General features: G+C 37.6%; 1 long non-coding RNA gene across 11 annotated transcripts; it reads left to right on the forward strand.

Moving 5' to 3' along the window:
* The first annotated feature begins 4,404 nt into the window (after positions 1-4,404).
* LOC113322880 lies at positions 4,405-7,830 on the forward strand. Of its 11 annotated transcripts, none has more exons than XR_003347332.1 (5): positions 4,405-4,791; positions 4,899-5,344; positions 5,498-6,272; positions 6,377-6,992; positions 7,549-7,830. It is a non-coding gene; the product is annotated as an uncharacterized LOC113322880 (long non-coding RNA). The 11 variants fall into 11 exon arrangements; XR_003347328.1 differs by having other exon boundaries at positions 5,498-6,023; positions 6,106-6,992; XR_003347336.1 differs by having other exon boundaries at positions 5,498-6,023.
* The last annotated feature ends 11,273 nt before the right edge of the window (positions 7,831-19,103 follow it).

Below are 19,103 nucleotides of genomic sequence, written 5' to 3' on the forward strand. Positions count from 1 at the left end.
GATGAAAAGTGGTTAAAGCGAAACCTTTCCAACACATATTTCGAGAAAAAGATAGACGAGTAAACTCGGCTCGAGATAGCAAATGTGTATGTATGAAAACTATCATACTTATACGACTTTGTATCAAGAATAGAAGATACAAAGGTAGAATTTTGAGTGATAGATAAGTTCAAGTCTCCACATAACTTTTTAGTCGGATGAAGTTCCACTGGTTCCTTGAGTAGTTCTTCGTCTTCGTAAGATGATCGCCGTGGAGTCTGTTAGAGCATTGCTCGGTTGAACTCGCATGCGTTGCTATCTCAAGCATGTTTGTCAATGTTAGTGATCAAAACTATAAGTCTTGATTTTTAGTCTATTATAGCTAAGTCTCGGACTAGGATAGAAAGTGTAGTTGAGCTCAAGGACTTCATGACGATTCATCATACAAGTAGAAGAACTACTCAATGAATCGGTGGAACTTCTCGAAAAAAAGGTATGTGAAGACTTGAAGTTATGTATCACTCAAAAGTCTATCTACTCTATCTCCTACTCTTTGAGACAAAAAGTCGTATGCTATATATTTAGACTTGGATTATACACATTTGGTATTTCGAGCCGAGTACACCTCGCCTATCTATATCTCGAAATATGTGTTGGTAAGCTTTTCACTTCGATCAAGTTTATCTTTACCATGTGACGAAAGTCATGATATGTTTCAATCATCTTGAAATTTTTTTTGACGAGAAATGGTGCAACAACTACATAACGCCCTCTAAGAATGTTTCAATGATTGAAATGAGAGTTTAGATTACATAACCAATGGTGGACATAAACATTGTTGTGGAAACATATTTATGTATAAGTCCTATTCCTTGAACCAAAGTTTGCGAACTTTGTTGATCAAGAGAACCGGAAGAATGGCATGAGCCAAGTCCGCGAACTGCTGAAGTTCTCAAACACGAGAATTTATGCTGGAGTTGACAAACTACTTGCGTGAAGCTAAGTCCGCGAACTCATCCCGCGAACCCAGTCCGTGAACCGGCGAAGTTCTCGTACCTGAGAATTTCTGCCGGAGTTTGTAAACTCTGCCCTGTAACTTAAGTCCGCAAACCTAGTCTGCGAACTTGAGAAGGTTATATATCTGAAGATGATTTCTGAACTTAAAATTAAAAAGACTAACGAATGCAGTTTGCAAACCGTGGCTATAAAAGTCCATGAACCGATTCAAGTGAATCAAATCATCTTTGCTTCAATTGTGTCTTGTGTAGTACATAAGATTTCCTTGCAATTGAAAAACTCTCTAACTAGTTCACTTGAAGTCATTTGAACTAGTTATGGTGAAGAAGAACATGGTTGATATGAAATGCTCATATGGCTAACCATTTGGTTAACTATTGTTGAACTAACAAGTGCATACGTTTGGGTACGGTTAACAAACCTAGAAGCGTGCATTGTCAAGTGTGTGTAACAAGCTAAGTTTTCGATCTAACGCTTGAGAAATATTAGCTTGAATCTAAATCAGGTATTTATCTAACAGTGAATATTGAATGCTTTGTTACTAAGCAAACATTGATTGCAAACCCTGAATTGAAAGACTATATAAAGGAGACCACTAGTATTGTGAAAAACTAATCCCCACACCTTATGTGTGATACTAGTTTGCGTGCTAGAGTCGATTCTCCTTTAACCTTTGGTTTTCTTCTTCTAAAACCAGGTTAACGACTTAAATACTTCATTGGGATTGTGAAGCCATACCGATACTACTTTTATCGTAGTTGTGTGATCTGATCTTGTATCTTCTATCGTACGAGTAAAATCAGATTGATTGGCTTGATATTGATATCTCCGATAGGCAAGATATAAAAAGTAATCACAAACATCTTCATCTTATTGTTTGTGATTCCGCAACATCTTGTTTCGCTACCATACGATTAAGATTGTTGTGAGGTGATTGATAACTCTAGGCTGTTCTCCGGGAATATAAGATCGGATTATCAATTAGTTCCGTTTTACCTTGATTATTATCAAAAGACAGAACAAAACCTTTAGGTTTTATCTGTGGGAGAAAGATTGATCCTTTGATAGACTTGTCTATGTGAGACAACTTTGTTTGTTGTCAAAGCCTGCGATTTTGGATCGTAGCAACTCTTAGTTGTGGGTGAGATCAGCTAAGGGATTCAAGTGCACAGTATCATGCTGGGATCAGAGGCGTAGGAGAATAATTGTACCTTGGATGAGTGGGAGACTGATTGGGGTTCAACTACAGTCCAGTCCGAAGTTAGCTTGGAGTAGGCTAGTGTCTGTATCGGCTTAATACAATGTGTGTTCAATCTGGACTAGGTCCCGGGGGTTTTCTGCATTTGTGGTTTCCTCGTTAACAAAATTTATGGTGTTTGTGTTATTTCAATTTTCCGCATTATATTGTTTTATGTTTATAATTGAAATAATACAGGTTGTGTGTTTGAATCAATCAATTGTAAATCCGACCTTTGGTTGTCGATTGATATTGATTGATCCTTGGATATTGGTCTTTGGTACCATCCATGTTATTCCTTGCATTTGATCAGAACTCGCAGTTCCTGCTTGAGTAAATCAAATCAAGAGAGAGATATAAACTCGTTGATATACTTATAATTGATTGAGTCTTGTTGATTCTCTTAAATTATATTCGAGTTTGTCCATACAGATTGCTAAGAGAAATATTGGGTGGCGTTGTTAGACCCCCTCTTTTTCAATTGGTATCAAAGCAGGCAAACACATTCAATACCTTACAAGTCTATGTTTGTAGCGATCTGACTCTATGGACAGAGGTGATATCTCTATTAACGTACCACTAGTCTTCGATGGCTCAAACTACCCATGGTGGTAAGTTGTTATGTGTGCGTTTCTTTAAGCACGTGATTTTTGGACCTGGGTACGTGTCGTTAAGGGCTATAATCCTCCGGTAAATACAGAAGGCGATGTATCTCTACCTAAGGATGTTGGTAGTTACAGTCCCGATGAATCTCTTGCTGAAATGCAAAACTCCGACGGATTGAATGCTATCAGACATGCCATTACCCCAAATCTTCAGCACTATATGTCTACTTGCACTAAGTCTAAAGATGCCTGGGATATCTTAGACACTGTATTTGAAGACAATAGATACGTTTTCTAGGAAGCATGCCATCGATGGAGAAAATAACCTCAACACCCTCTCCAAAAATGCTTCTTATGGAAAGGTAAAAATTCTTGATCAAATTTCTGCTCAAACCATTGCCTTCAATGCCATTTCAGACATAAGTAAAACCTCTAACTTGTCTTGGGATGATGAGTGTTGCTCAAATGATGAACTGTTCGATAAACCATTATTAACAGAAAGGATCAATGAATTTGTAAAAAGAAGCATCAGATGTGATAAACATCCACTGTTAGCTCTTGCTGCTACTGATTCTATGAAAGAAAAATCCTTATGTGTCAAGGTTTTGAATACGTCTGATGGATGTAATGAACCCTCAGCTCATGCAGCAGAAACATCCACAGACTCAAAATCTGATTCAGAAATTGAGTCTGACACAAAGATTTTTGAATTCTTGAATAAAGAGGTTCTTCAAGAAAATATTCAATTAAAAGCTTCATTGAAGAGACTAGAATCATTAATCCAGGTGAAAGATCTTGAGATAGACTGTCTTAATGATAAACTCACCAGAACCATTGCTTTGAAGGAAAAAGAGACTAATACTCTCAGGGATGATCTACAAAGATTATCAGGAAGCTCTGACAAAATCTCAGCAATGTTATTTGGTCAGAAATCCTTTGGAAATACAAATGGTTTAGGATTTAAAAGTAAGACTGCAGACATTGTCAACCCCATTGTTTCTACTTGTCGTAGAAAAATAAAGGCCGACAGTTGTGATAAACAGAAGGCACTTCAACAAGACAAAAGGTTCTTGATTTTTTTCGTTTTGTGGAAATGCAAATAATGTTCAAAGCAAGTGTTGGAGATTCAATAGAAACAACAAAAGAATTTCCAGACTGCAAAGGAACATGCAAAAGATGAATCTGGTTAACCAACATGGGTCTCAGAAAACCAGTGCTTCCAGACACTAGTGGAAAATTAAATTTAAATGACCCACATCTGAGACCCTCATTGACTGTATCCGATACGTTGATCATATATAGCGGTCTCTGATCTGGTAAAAAAACGTAAAAAAACGTAAAAATTCCGAGAGACTAGTAAGCTGTCTCTGAATTAGAAAATTTATTTACTATTTTTCCATCATAGAACTACCGATGTAACGACCCCCAATCCCCGACTCAGATCTGATGGGTCCCACACTTCAATGGTCACGATTTTCTCCCGAAAAGAACGGTCGGATGGTAACAATTCTATCTCGTTTTTATCACTTCCCTATCAAAGAAAAGATCCCCTTCTTCCTTATCCTTACCAGCCTTTTATCTCTCTTCACTTCTCTGCAAAAGAAAATTTGCTATCCTCCAAACACCACGAACTAGAAACTCCATCGATTCTAAAACCTCATCTATATCTCTATATTCCATTACAATTTTAGTTTTCTCTCGCAACTTCTTTCACAGCCGATCGAAATCTCTATCTTTCTCTCGATTTTTTTCTCAATGAAAATCATTGGGGGTAGAGATTCTTTTCAATTGAATCACGAAGAAACTAGGGTATAGATTCTTCTCAATTGATTCATGAAGAAACTAGGGTATAGATTCTTCTTAATTGAGTCATGAAGAAATTTAGGGTTCTTCAAATGAAATTTATTTTCCAAGGAGATTACTCATTACAACTATTTTTCTGTGATTCATAAGGTTAGTTTATTTTAATTCTCCATTTATTTCTGTTTTTGTTTCTTTAATTTTTTCTTTAATGATAATGATGAGTTGAAATCTGATTTTTGGTTTGCTGTTGAAATCAGATTTACTCCTATGGGTACTGAGATTATTATTAGATCTACTCGTACTCAAGATGTTCTTCAGTGTGTCATTTCTCTCTCAGGGTGTCTTTTGTTTTAAGATTTTGGGGATTTTTGTCACTGGATCTGATTTTGGAGGTTTTTTTGACTTACGGCAGAAACATGTTCTTTGTTGCTGTGAAGTGTATAGATGATTAGTTTGTCGACATAATTTTGTGTGTATCTGGCTAATTAAACTTTTGGGGGTTATGGCAGATACGTAAGGTTTTTATCTCAATTTTAATTTCAATTTGAATCTCATTTTTAATTTTTGATTCAAAGAATGTTAAACGGAAAAGTGCTTGTTTTGCTTGATTTTAATAGCTCATTTGCTTTTCTACTTTGATGCATGTGCTTGGTTTTGAAGCTGGAAGACCCTACATAGCCAGGACAAATACTATGATCTGCTGGTATGATTATGTTTATTGTACTTCAATTTCTATGAGTTATGTATTGCTCGATTTGTTGCTTTGATTAATGAGGTATACATTTGTTGTTGATGAATTTATTAGAAACCAGTTTTTCCTTTTTAATGAAATAATGTAGAGTATTTCTCCTTGCAGTTTTCAATGCTTGTACTATAATCACTAGATTTACAAGGATTGTTGGAGAACTTTTTGGCGTGCTGATTGCGGTCGTTTTGATTCAAGAGGCCATTAAAGGAATGGTTAGTGAATTTTCAGTTTCGAAGTCTGGAAATCCAAATGAAGAAAGATATCAATTTCAGTGCGTGGCTGTATACAAATGGACTGTTGGGACTAATCTTCACCTTTGGACTTCTCTCTACTTCTTTAAAAAGCAGGAGGGCCAGGTCCTGGCGTTATGGCACATGTCTGGAACCGTTTTAAACTCATCTAACTTTGTACTTCTATATAAGAGTATTTATAACTTGAAAACATTTTCGAACTGATTTGTTATAACAGAATTCCTCGGAAGCTTTATTGTAGACTATGGGTTCCTTTCATTGTTGTGGTGTGGACATCAATGTCATAAAGTATTCTAGGCAAAGTTCCATATGGAGTTCCACGAAGGCTTTATACTCCTCTTCCATGGAAATCTGCATCGTTATATCATTGGACAGTAATCAAGGTAATTACTTAGATCAACGTACATGCACAAATTTAAATTTTTAGTTGTTGTATATGGCTGAAATGTTATGTCGAAACTGCAGGATATGGGAAAAGTCTCTTACATTTTTGCTGCCATTATACCATATATAATGGTAGCTGCTCTTTACTTTTTCGACCACACTGTTGTTTCTTCAGATACCAACAGAAGGAATTCAATCTAAAAAAGCCATATGCTTACCACTATGACATTTTGTTGCTTGGTTTTATGGTATAATTAATTACTAAGATATCGATCAGATTAGTTCATTGGTTCATCCATATTGTCATAACTCTATTATCTTACTTTTTCTCAACTTGAGTCCATGATTTTAGGTTCTGATATGTGGATTGCTAGGACTTCCTCCTACAAATGGGGTATTTCCAAAGTCTCCTATGCACACAAAGAGCCTCGCTGTTCTTAAGAGAACAGTAGTCAGGAAAATGGGGCAACCTTAATGAAGTTCGGGTATGCATTGTGTTTTTTGATGTTCCATTTTACGGCCTCACTCCTAATGGTTAAAGAACAGTATTCAGGAAAATGGTTCTGTTCAGAACACATTCGGTTTTGTTTTCTTTATATTTTGTTAATGAGCCTTACCTTTAATTTTTGGTGTTGTGGATTCGCTCTTCTACTAATGACTATGAGAGCAATGGTGAAAAAAAATCATTTCATGGGAGTGTTCAAGCCTCGGCATCTTCTGATTCTCTTCGTCTAGAAATTCTTAATGGTGTTGTGAAGAAAAAAATTGCACAACAACACTTCTTGCAGCAATGAATAAGGTTAGTTTCAGCTAAATTTAGCAATATTTTTTGCACAAGTTATATTTCTAGATCAGACCCCAATAAGAATGCTTTGAAAGATCCATTTGTCTTCACTGGAAATGCGAATGAAGCTCCATCAATTTTGACAACTGTTGGAGATGATGAGTATTTGAATGGAGAAGCTCAGGTAAGGTTTCATTCCATATTTCCACTATATATATATATATAACATGTTGGTTGTTGATACGAGCTTGAACATTATTCCCCTATGATGTTGTTACAAAAAAAAACATGAGTTTCTAAAGGATTCAACTAATTTCTTTGTATCTGCCTTCACTTTCCCTGAAGCTCCTGTTTTGTTGCAAACATATTACATTCATAAATTTCTTTCAATGCTGTTGAAAGCCCTTGTGATATCATAGAGGTGAAACCGAATATGAGATATTAGTATTTGCATACCAAAAGCATTCCACAAAAGTAATTCTGTTATAGTCCTTTTCTTTTCCTGAATTCCCTGCTTTTTTCATTTATGTTTTCACTCTTGTTGCATGATTACGGACCTGCTACTGATGAGCCAACTGCTGTTTACATGACCTAGATCTAGGTTTAATCTCTCAAATTACCCCACATGTGCTTCCAACATTAAAATAAAGAATATGAAGTATACTGTAGTAACTTATATAGTTCTACCGTGTATTATGAACTAAACGAAGTAATTGTAATGTTTTTTATTTGCTTTGCAGGAACGACGTTCTTTGTCATATGTGAACCTGGGACACAACACATGGATGCTCTACTTGATATCATTTATGAAGTATTGGCTAAGTTCATCCTCATTGAAGGAGCTTATCGGTTTGTTGTTTATTGTCTATTAGTTTAGCATCTTGTTGTTAGAACTTACTAGCTAGCTAGATTTGACATGTATTGTTCTGAATCAAAATTTCATCTTTTTTGTGTAATTTTAAACCCAATGGATAAAATGAATGAATGAATGTGGAATTCTCAAGTTTGAGTTTAAATTTGAATTTCAGTTTGGGTTTAATTTGACTTTGTTTGACTTGACTTTGACTTTGTTTGACTTGACTTTGACTTTGTTTGACTTGAGTTCAGCTTGACTTGACTTTGATGAGTCAGATTATTTCAGATTCAGCCATTCAGACATTTCAGCAAATCTGAATCTATATTTTTTTTATATTATAATTTAAATCTGAGACCCACGGCCGAGGGTCTGTACCTCGCTACCCTTAAAATCAGTCGTTATTATGAGGCCTACGGTTAAGGGTCGTACAAAAAAAAGACGCTTTATCAGAGACCCCATCAGAGACGGTTAAAATTAGTCGTATAACTCGTATATATGACATGTCCTGACAATCGCGAAACTTCTGTTTTCCACTAGTGAGAATCAGAAGAGGTAGGAAATCTGTTTATACAACAAACCTTGGTAAACCACTATGTGGTAAACAAGGGGAGGTTTTGGCTCACAAAGTCTCTATCTAACCCCATAGACATTCGCATCCTGATCTTTAATTTGAGAAAATGGGGTTTTGCGTCTTTTTGGCTCAAGTAGTATTTTCTTGGTTAAAAAGTTTTGTTTAACTATATAAATAATAAACTACAAAAGTACTGTTGTCTAGGGTTTTATTCGTTCGTAAACGTTGTGTTATTTCCCAAAGGAATACTGTTTCATGGCTCCTGTAACTAGAGGCAGCACAAGCATGGATGCAGTTGAAGCAGCTCACGTACATCAGTGTACAGTAATTTCCTTCACAAGGGTGAAGAAATTGAAGGCTATAATTAATGGTAAAGTCCATTCCACAAATTGGTTCTTGTCCTTTTATCAAAGTGATGTTAACTTCAGGAACCTGGTAAAGGAATTCATCAGCATAAGAAACAATTTAAAATCTCAAATCGCTTCGTCTTTGGGAGAAGTAATTCACTATGAACGGATGTTGTTTCTAACAACGAACAATGTATGTAAACTAAAAAGAGAACTTGGTAAGTTGACAGTTATTTCCAAAGAGTTGGAGGAATTGAATGATCCCATTATCAATGGGTTTTTCAACAACGAAAAGGAATTCTCTGAAGAGGCCTTGGGAAAGCTTCATGTTGCCTAGTATGCATTCTTTTTGGCTTAGTTGGAAGAATAACTAGTGCTTGAATAGCAATGATTGTGACTACACATAGTTATTATTTTTCATCTTCTTATTTTTTAGGTTTATTGGTATTAAATTCTAAAAATATTTGGAGGATGATGTTTTTGCGGTATTAATCTTTATGATTTGATAGATTGCAATTTATTGTGGGATATTGGTGTTTATGTCCGTGAACTATGTTTTCCCAAACTCTGTCAAAAGTAAAGTCGTTTGTGATCGGTATTCACGTACTGGTAAAAGAATGAATAGACTTTTGACAAATACAAAAGTTAAGCCTATATTGTCAAACATTTGATGGAAGATAGGTTAAAATCTTTTGTTTTCAAGGATTATGTCTATTAATCGTCATTATGCAAATAGTGATTGAAGATAGAATGAATCCTTGTGTATTCCGCAATATTGATCATCCCTGATCCATATTTTTATGTATTACTATGAGGCTCTGTAATGCATCTTATGTTGAGAACTATACAACCAAGTTGATTTATTAGCTTAGTTGGTGTTCCGTGAGATATGTTATGTCGAGTCGATTCTAGTTGTATTAGCTAGAGTCGATTCTCCTTTAACCTTAGGTTTCTTCTTGAAAACCAGGTTAACGACTTAAAGACTTCATTGGTATTGTGAATCCATACCGATACTACTTTCTCGTAGTTGTGTGATCTGATCTTGCATATTCTATCGTACGAGTACAATCGCAAAGATTGGCTTGAGATTGATATCTCCGATAGGAAAGATATAAAAGTAATCACAAACATATTTTTCTTATCGTTTGTGATTCCACAATATCTTCTTTCGCCGCGTCGATTAAAATTATTGTGAGGTAATTGATAATACTAAGCCGTTCTTCGGGAATATAAGTCTGGTTTATCAATTGGTTCCTGTTCACCTTGATTTATCAAAAGACGGAACAAAACTCGTAGGTATTTATGTGGGAGACAGATTTATCTATTACCGTAGACTTTTCTGTGTGATACAAATTTGTTTATTAAAGTCTTCGAATTTGGGTCGTAGCAACTCTTAGTTGTGGGTGAGATCAGCTAAGGGAATCAAGTGCGTAGTATCCCGTTGGGATCAGAATCGTAAGGAGCATAATTGTACCTTGGATAAGTGTGAGATTGATTGGGGTTCATTTACAGTCCAGAGCGAAGTTAGTATGTAGTAGGCTAGTGTCTGTAGCGGCTTAATACAGTGTATGTTCAATCTGGACTAGGTCCCGGGGGTTTTCTGCATTTGCGGTTTTCTCGTTAATAAAATTCTGGTGTCGGTGTTATTTTTTTCCGCATTATATTTTGTTATATAATTGAAATATCACAGATTGTGCGTTAGTTCAATCAATTAGAATATCCGACCTCTGGTTGTTGGTTTACATTGATTGACACTTGGATATTGGTCTTTGGTACCATCCAAGTTATCTCTCTTATATTTAATCAGACTCGCATATTTTTATTTTCTTGAGCAAGGATTAAATCGAGAGATCGAGATATTATAACTCTTTGATATACTTTATTAAGATTGACTCTAGTTGATTCTCTTGAAAGTATATTGGAGTTAGTCCATACAGATTGCTAAGCGAAATATTGGGTATGGTTGTTTTACCCTCGCTTTTTCAACTGGTTTGAGGTAATTAATTTTTCAGTAACTTAGTAAAGCTGTTAATTTCAGTTAATGAGTTTATAGATCATGGATATTGATAAGTATATTATGAAGCTGAAGTTTCCTTTCAGTAAGCTGAGAGTATTCAATCTGGACTAGGTCCCGGGGTTTTTCTGCATTTGCGGTTTCCTCGTTAACAAAATATTGCCGTGTCTTTTACTTTTCTATTTCCGCAATTATAATTTTTTTATTATAATTAGAAGTAAAATACAGAAACGTTAATTCCTATTTTACTTGATAAGTAATCCTATAGAGTTTGGTTAAGTCCGAACCTATTATCAAGTAAACATACTTCGTTGTTGTATTGTCTCGATCTCGTAACCATAGACGATCACACGAAGTGTGAACCGATTAGTTGTATTGTCTCGACTCTGTTCATAGATAATCACTTTCGGAGAAAAGACTTATATGTGGAAAAATTTTAGATTGAGGTATATTTGGGTACCCTCTCTTTTCATTTTGGTTGTGAGTTGTGGGTGTTATCCATGGTTACACTGGCTGTGAGAAAGCTTCTCAAACATGCCGAGCACCACATGCTGATCACCGTATGTAATAGAGTGATCTTTTCACAATAGAACTTATTTTAATTTATGTTAATTTTGCCTTGGTTTGCAATGCAGGTCATAAACAACCAGTTAACTGGTCATATTCCTTTAGTATTGTCACAACTCTCTATTCGGAAAATTTTGTAAGTTTCACTATTGACAACCTGAGTACTTTGAGAGGAATGACAGGTGATTTCAGAAGCATATTAAGTATTATATTTACAAAGTTCTTAAGTTTTTGATTGGTTCAGAACCAGTTAACTGGTGCCATTCCTAGCTAATCTATTGGTGTAAAGTGCTGCAGTATTTGTGAGTACATTCCTTCCTTAGAATAATCTTCTTCGATATATCAAATTTTCAGTGGGTTATAACTTCGTTGTGTTCTAAAAATCATAGAGTTTTATCTTTATTGATGAGGTATTAAGCTTATCTGTTATTTTCCTGAGTAGGATATGTTTTCGAAACTTATCAGACTTTCCAGGGAGACCAATGTTCAGGCAACAAATATGTTTGTTCGCTATTAATTATTAATTTTTCTTTCCGAAAAATTCAGTTCTTACTCATTTTTTGTTGGAGAAAGATACTACGAAGTAATATGTTCATCTTTGATTGCAGGGGGAATAACAAAAGAAATCAGATATTAAGGTTTTAAAAATTGAGCTTTTAAAAAATTGGTGGACTTCTTTTTGTTTTGCAGGTACACCTAGTACAAAACTTTGGTACAAACTTAAAGCCTTAAAGGAAAAGCTTAAGGAGTGGAACAAGTTAACCTTTGGCAATATAAACACAAAGTTGAAATTGTTGCTGTCTGAAATCCAAGACTTTGACAGTTTATCTGAAAACTCTGTGTTAACTGATTCACAGTTGCAAGAGTTGGTTGAATGTAAAGAGGATTTTGAAAGAATTACAAGAATGGAGGAGGTTTCATGGAAGATCAAATCAAAGACTAGGTGGTTACAGAAAGGGGATAAGAATACTACTTTCTTTATTAGAAAGGCCAGTCCTAGAAGAAGATATAATAGAATCAAGCAGTTATATATTAATGGGGTTTTGGTTGATGACAGATCACAGCTTCAAAAACATATTGTAAGTTTTTACGCTGATCTTTTTAAGGAAGAAGAGATTATTCGACCGGTTCTGGAAGGTATTGATTCTGATAACATCAATTCTAATTATTCTGACATTTTGGATGCTGACTTATCTGAAGCTGAAGTGTTACAGGCAATTCAGGATCTTGGTCATGACAAGGCACCTGGTCCAGACGGCTACCTCATTATGTTCTTTCATAAATGCTGGAGTTTCATTAAATCAGACATTATGGAAACAATGAAGGAATTCTGTGATACAGGTTGTATTGATATCAAGCACAACTCCACTTTTATTACTTTGGTTCCTAAAAAAGATCATATAGAAACTATTAAAGATTGAAGGCCAATATGTCTTCTTACTAGTGTTTACAAAATTCTATCCAAAGTTCTTGCTTCTAGGTTGAAATTAGTTTTATCTAAGCTTATTTCACAGGTTCAATGTGCTTATATAGAGGGAAGAAAAATTATTGATGGAACTCTCATTGCTAATGAGTTGGTCGATTCAAGATTGAATGCTAAGAAACCTGGAGTTATTTGTAAAATCGATCTTGAAAAGGCTTTTGATAGAATCAATTGGTGTTATTTAGAGTTTATGCTGAGTAAAATGGGTTTTAGTAGAAAATGGATACGTTGGGTCAGGTTTTGCTATTCAACTGCTACTTTTTCAGTGTTGATCAATGGTTCCCCTTTTGGTTTTTTTAACAGTTCAAGAGGTGTGAGGCAAGGATGTCCCTTATCTCCATTATTATTCAATATTGCTATGGAGGGATTTTCTAGATATATCGATAGAGCTGCAAACTCTGGTTTATTCAATGGTTTTTCTATGGTAGAAAATGGTTCTGTGGTTAATCATTTACACTATGCTGATGACACTATCTTCTTTGTCGACAACAGTAAAGAGGAACTCACAAATTTGTTCTCAATTCTTCATTGTTTTGAGTATATTGCAGGTTTGAAGGTTAACAAATCTAAAACTCGTTTGATAGCTATTGGAGACGTACCTCAAATTAATTCTTGGGCTGCAGAGTTACGGTGTGCAGTGGACACATTTCCTTTCATTTACTTAGGTATGCCTCTGGGTGCTAAGCCTAATTCTAAAGAAATTTGGGTTCCTGTTCTGGAGAAGTTTTATGCAAGATTGTCGACTTGGAATCAAATTTCTCTTTCCAAAGGTGGTAAGTTAGCTCTCTTGAAATGTATCTTAACTTCACTTCCTATGTACTACTTTTCCTTATTCAAGGCACCTACATCAGTGATCAAGTTACTTGAGAAAAAAATGAGGAATTTTCTTTGGGGAAATAACGGTTGTTCTCATTTGATAAAATGGGACATGGTTTATGCTGTTAAAGAAAGAGGTGGGTTAGGAGTGCTAAATTTGAAACTGATGAACTTGGCTCTTTTAGCTAAGTGGAGTTGGAGGTTTGGGGTGGAGAAAAATAGCTTGTGGTATAAGCTCATAGTAGAGAAATATGGCTGCAGTTATTCTCATTGGGTTCCAGGTATGGTTCATACACCACATGGTGTTTCTTGTTGGAAGACTATAGCAGTTACAAGTGATTTGATCAACAATAATTCTAATATCTGTATTCACTCAGGTGCTAAGGTTTCATTCTGGTATGATAAGTGGGTAGGTAATTCAACTCTGGCAAATAATTTTAATCTTCTCTGTAAGCTTGACAGATTGCAGTTTCGAAGTCTTCCTGACCACATCAATTCTGACGGCGACTGGTTTTTTGATTTCAAGAGAGTTTTGAATACCTTAGAAGTGAATCAATTGGCAGGATTACTAAGCATCATTGGTAATATTCCACATGTAACAGATATTAATCATGATGTTAGGCGTTGGAAACTTCACAATTCAGGTTTTTTTCGGTTAAAACCTTATATCACAGGTTGATCATTAATGATGGTGTTGATAGCTTTCCTAACCACTTTATTCAGAATGATGGAGTTCCGCCAAAGGTCTCTTTTTTATTATGGTGTGCTGTTCATGGTAAATTAAACTCTTTAGATATGCTCAATCGCAAAGGAATGAATGTCTACAGCTCTTGCATTCTCTATGGTGAGAGTAATGAGTCACAAGATCATCTTTTACTTCACTGTAAAGTTGCCTACAAAATTTGGATTGCTGTCATGACTAAAAAGGATTGGGCTTGGGTGTTTCCTGAGGCTGTGTATTCTCTAGCTCATACTTGGTCTTACAATCTTCTTTCACACAATGGAAAAACGGTATGGAATCTAATACCACCAGCAATAATTTGGGTTCTTTGGCAAGAAAGAAACTGTCGCATTTTTGAGAAGAGGTATAGTTTCAAGACAGACTCTCATATTGCAGTAGATGTCAAGTCTCTTGTGTTGTCATGGGCAAGTGCTTCTGGCAACAGGGTACATTCGAATTTTACTTACTCTGTAAACAATTGGGAGTCTGTGTTCTACTAAGTTTTTCACTGTTTTTCTTTTGTTTTTTTTGCTGTTTGGTCTATCTTTGGTAGACCTTTGTACATTCTTTTCTTCTTAATAAATCCTTCTCTTCTCATCAAAAAAAAAAAAAGAAATCAGATATTCTTTCAACTGATGTATTTGTTGAGGCTCTCATACGCAGTGGAAGAATAGCAAGTCTCCGAGAACTATTGAGTTAGATTTGACTATGGTGTTCAATGGATTTGCAATTGGTTAAGTAATTTATTGCATCCTCCTTATTGACAGTCTATTATAGTAAAGGGAAGAGGACGAAGAAGCAACTTTTGTGGATCCAGCGTCGCGTGAAAGGTGACTGCTGATCCTCTCTCTTATTGTGCATTCTGTGTTAAGTGCTGCATGACTTTTACTAACTACCAGTGTCTTGCTAATAGGGCAGATACTGTGTGTTTTTCCAACATTTACTGTGGTGTTTCCATTAGAACCGTGAGACCATTTTCCTGAAGCATGTTTTTCGTCCAGTATTTATGCATAATGTCTTGCATTTTTTTTATTCAAACCTCTGGCTTTTCCTTAATGTTGCGGTAATATGTTTCTCTTGAGAGTAAGTTCAACATACTTAATTAAGATTACTTTACTTGAGTCTTATGTTGAAGGAATGATCTTGCAGTTTGTGTTGAGCACTGGAACTGGTGTCAATGATTTCACACTTTCACTCTTGGTCCATCACTTGGGGAGTTCGTTATGACTCATCCTAACATTAAGGTTTGTATGCAGTTGAAATGTTTCATACTTATTTATGTGTTTATGGTTACTCATCCGCACTTTACTACAAGTTACGACAAAATTGCACGTATATTTTAATGTGTATTTGTTTGAGTTTTTATGACTTCCCTCTTAACGTGTTTTCTCTATGAATTTAATTTTTGTTACTTGACAATTGACATATTTTAGAAAGTTGGAGGACAGTGAAGCAATGAGCAATATTGTGCTGAGATGGGAAGACCAGCTTTACAGATGATCGAGGCGTTGAAGAATAATGACGTTGGTAGGTTTCACGAATTGTTGCTAGAGCAACAGACCAGCTTACAGGTGATGCTTCTTGTAAACTGTTCTCACTCTTGAACCCACGATATCAAGTACGTAGTTATACTATGAGCATTGAGAAGTTCATTTTTGTTTCAAGTTAACCTAGAGATTGCTTATAATTTGTGGTTTTTGCCTTCAGTTTATACTTGCGAGGAGGTTGGCATCAACATGTGTACCTGCTAGATTACATGGTAAGTGCTTCACTTGTATACTTCACATGTATTACCTGGTGAGAGATCTTATAAACTTTGATTTGTTGCAGAACTAATTGCATCGATTGCATGACAGAATCAATACTCCTCCACTTCTCTTACTTCCCTGCAGCAATAACTTCTCCCTTCTAGTATGTCTTCTGCTCTAAGTATACCTTACTTCCAGCGTCTAAGAAACAATACAAATTGGTGTTACACCCATGTAATTATTGATTGATTGCATTTACGTGAACTGCGTTTTTTGAACATTATTTCTCCAGTTTACTTGTCATAATAATGATGCCTGTTGTATTTTTCAGGATTGCCTACATCGAGTTTTCTGATGCCAAAGCTTTCAACAAAGCAAGCCTGCAAAGGATATAAAGCTTAGTTGCGGTTATTTGAATGATGCTCGATTTCATCAGAAAGGGTGGAGAACAAAGCAGCTAAGATTTGTAAGTTCCATGTATTCAAGTTTCTATGTTCCCTTAAAAATTTGGAACCGTCCATGTATTCCCTTGGAAATTTGATACTTAACAAAAAACAAAAAAAAGTTTGGTACTGTTTGAGGGTGAAAACAGTTTCTGCTGGTTTCGGTAATTTTATGTCATGTGGGTGAGAAACAAATCTAAACCCTAAACAATGTACTGCAGACTTGCTTCGGTCACAAAGTGGAGGAGAAGGGTTGGTTTTGGGGAGGGAAGCGAAGAGAGTGTTGAGACCAAAATAGTTGATTTTGGAAGAGTAGTCATGTTGTGACTTGTATCAGAAAGTGGGAAGCTAACAGATGTGAAAGCTAGCAAACGTCTTCTGAGTGTTGTATGCTCCTGAACAGAACTTGTTGTTCGGTGGAAATAGGTAATGCCTATTTATACAAGTCGAAGTGAAACGTACTCTGGTCTCATAAAGAAATGGAAAACGGGTGAGTAAATGGGAGGAGGTGGTACCCGATAATGCTTGGAATTGATGTTCCATAAAGGAAAGCGTTTCACCATTACTCCCTGTATTTACTAACCTCCTCATCCTTATGACACTTTCTTATAACGAGCGTAGTGTACGCCGCACGTTGTAAACCGCCAAACCAATACCCAATGAGAATCCCCCAGTTTGTGACATGTATTGATGTCTCGAGTGTTTTCGTGGAAAACATGTAGCATGTTGTTGTTGTCTGGCAAGTTGAGCTTGGGAGACTTGCCGGCTCGGTGGTGACCTTCAACGGTCGAGATTTTGCATCTTAACAGGAAGGTAACCGTTGATTATTGCAACCTTTCATTTGGTAGCCAGTGGCATGAAAGTATGATCAGTGTGGATTTAATATGGCCCAGTTTAGGCGCGGCCAAAATTTAGGGTTTTGGCTTTGTTTAGGTGCGGCCAAAAGTTAGGGTTTTGGCTTTGTTTAGGGACAAAGGTTGCCATGCGTTAACTGGTAACCTTGGACGACTAAGATCTGTATTTTAGATGAAAAAGTGGCCGTTGATTGTTGAAGGCCTTCGTTTTGGTAGCCGCATAGGGAAGGCCGGCATGATATGGCGCGACAATGTGGTTGGCATGCCATTGACACATGTGGCATGGAATGCCTTGGCGCGGTTTGGCGTGGCCAAAACTAGGGTTTTGGACCATGCGTTGTTTGGCGACCTTGTACGGCTAGGATTTGTATCTAGGATGGAAGGGTGGTTGTTGATCGTCGCACGCCTTCGTTTTGGTAGCCTCATGGGGAAGGCCGACATGGTATGGCGCGACAAGGTGGTTGGCATGCCATTGGCACATGTGGCATGGCATGCCTTGGCGCGGTTTGGCGTGGCCAAAACTTGGGTTTTAGGCCAAAGGTTACCATGCGTTGTTTGGCGACCTTGGACGGGTAGGATTTGCATCTAGGATGGAAGGGTGGCGTTGATCGTCGCACGCCTTAGTTTTGGTAGCCGCATGGGGAAGGCCGGCATGGTATGGCGCGACAAGGTGGTTGGAATGCCATTGGCACAAGTGGAATGGCATGCCTTGGCACGGTTTGGCGTGGCCAAAACTTGGGTTTTAGGCCAAAGGTTACCATGCGTTGTTTAGCGACCTTGGACGGCTAGAATTTGCATCTAGGATGGAAGGGTGGTCGTTTATCGTCGCACGCCTTCGTTTTGGTAGCCGCATGGGGAAGGCCGACATGGTGTGGCGCGACAAGATGGTTGGCATGCCATTGGCAGATGTGGCATGGAATGCCTTGGCGCGGTTTGGCGTGGCCAAAACTTGGGTTTTGAGCAAAGGTTACCATGTGTTGTTTGGCGACTTTGGACGGCTAGGATTTGCATCTAGGATGGAAGGGTGGCCGTTGATCGTCGTACTCCTTCGTTTTGGTAGCCGCATGGGGAAGGCCGGCATGGTGTGGCGCGACAAGGTGGTTGGCACGCCATTTACACATGTGGCATGGAATGCCTTGGCGCGGTTCGGAGTGGCCAAAACTTGGGTTTGGGGCCAAAACTTGGGTTTGGGTCCAAAGGTTACCATGCGTTTGTTTGGCGACCTTGGACGTCTAGGATTTGCATCCAGGATGGAAGGGTGTCCATTGATCGTCGCATGCCTTTCGTTTTTGTAGCCGCATAGGGAAGGCCGACATGGTGGGGACAAGGCCAATGGCGCGGATGGCTTGGCATAGTGGGGCCAAGGGTTTGGCATGCCATTGGTGCATGGTGCGGCTAGCATGGTTGGGGCCAAGGCAAGGTGCGGTTGGCTTGGCATGGTGGTGCCAAGGGTTTTGGCATGCCATTGGCGCATAGTGCGGCTATCATGGTTGGCATGCCTTGGCGCGGTAGACGTGGTTGGCATGGTTTTCCATTGGCACAGTGGTGCGGCTGGCATGGTTGGCATGCCTTGGCGCGGAGATGTGTCTGGCATGGTTTGCCATTGGCACAGTGGTACAGCTATCATGGTTGGCATGCCTTGGCGCGGAGATGTGGCTGGCATGGTTTGTCATTGGCACAGTGGTGCGTCTGACATGGTTGGCATGCCTTGGCGCATAGATGTGGCTGGCATGGTTGGCATGCCTTGGCGCGGAGATGTGGTTGGCATGGTTTTCCATTGGAACAGTGATGAGGCTGGCATGGTTGGCATGCCTTGGCGCGGTAGCATGAAAATTAGGGTTTGGTATGTACAAAGATGATGTCGGTCAATACTAA

This window comes from Papaver somniferum, chromosome 11, assembly GCF_003573695.1.
Source record: "Papaver somniferum cultivar HN1 chromosome 11, ASM357369v1, whole genome shotgun sequence".
Classification (NCBI taxonomy): domain Eukaryota; kingdom Viridiplantae; phylum Streptophyta; class Magnoliopsida; order Ranunculales; family Papaveraceae; genus Papaver; species Papaver somniferum.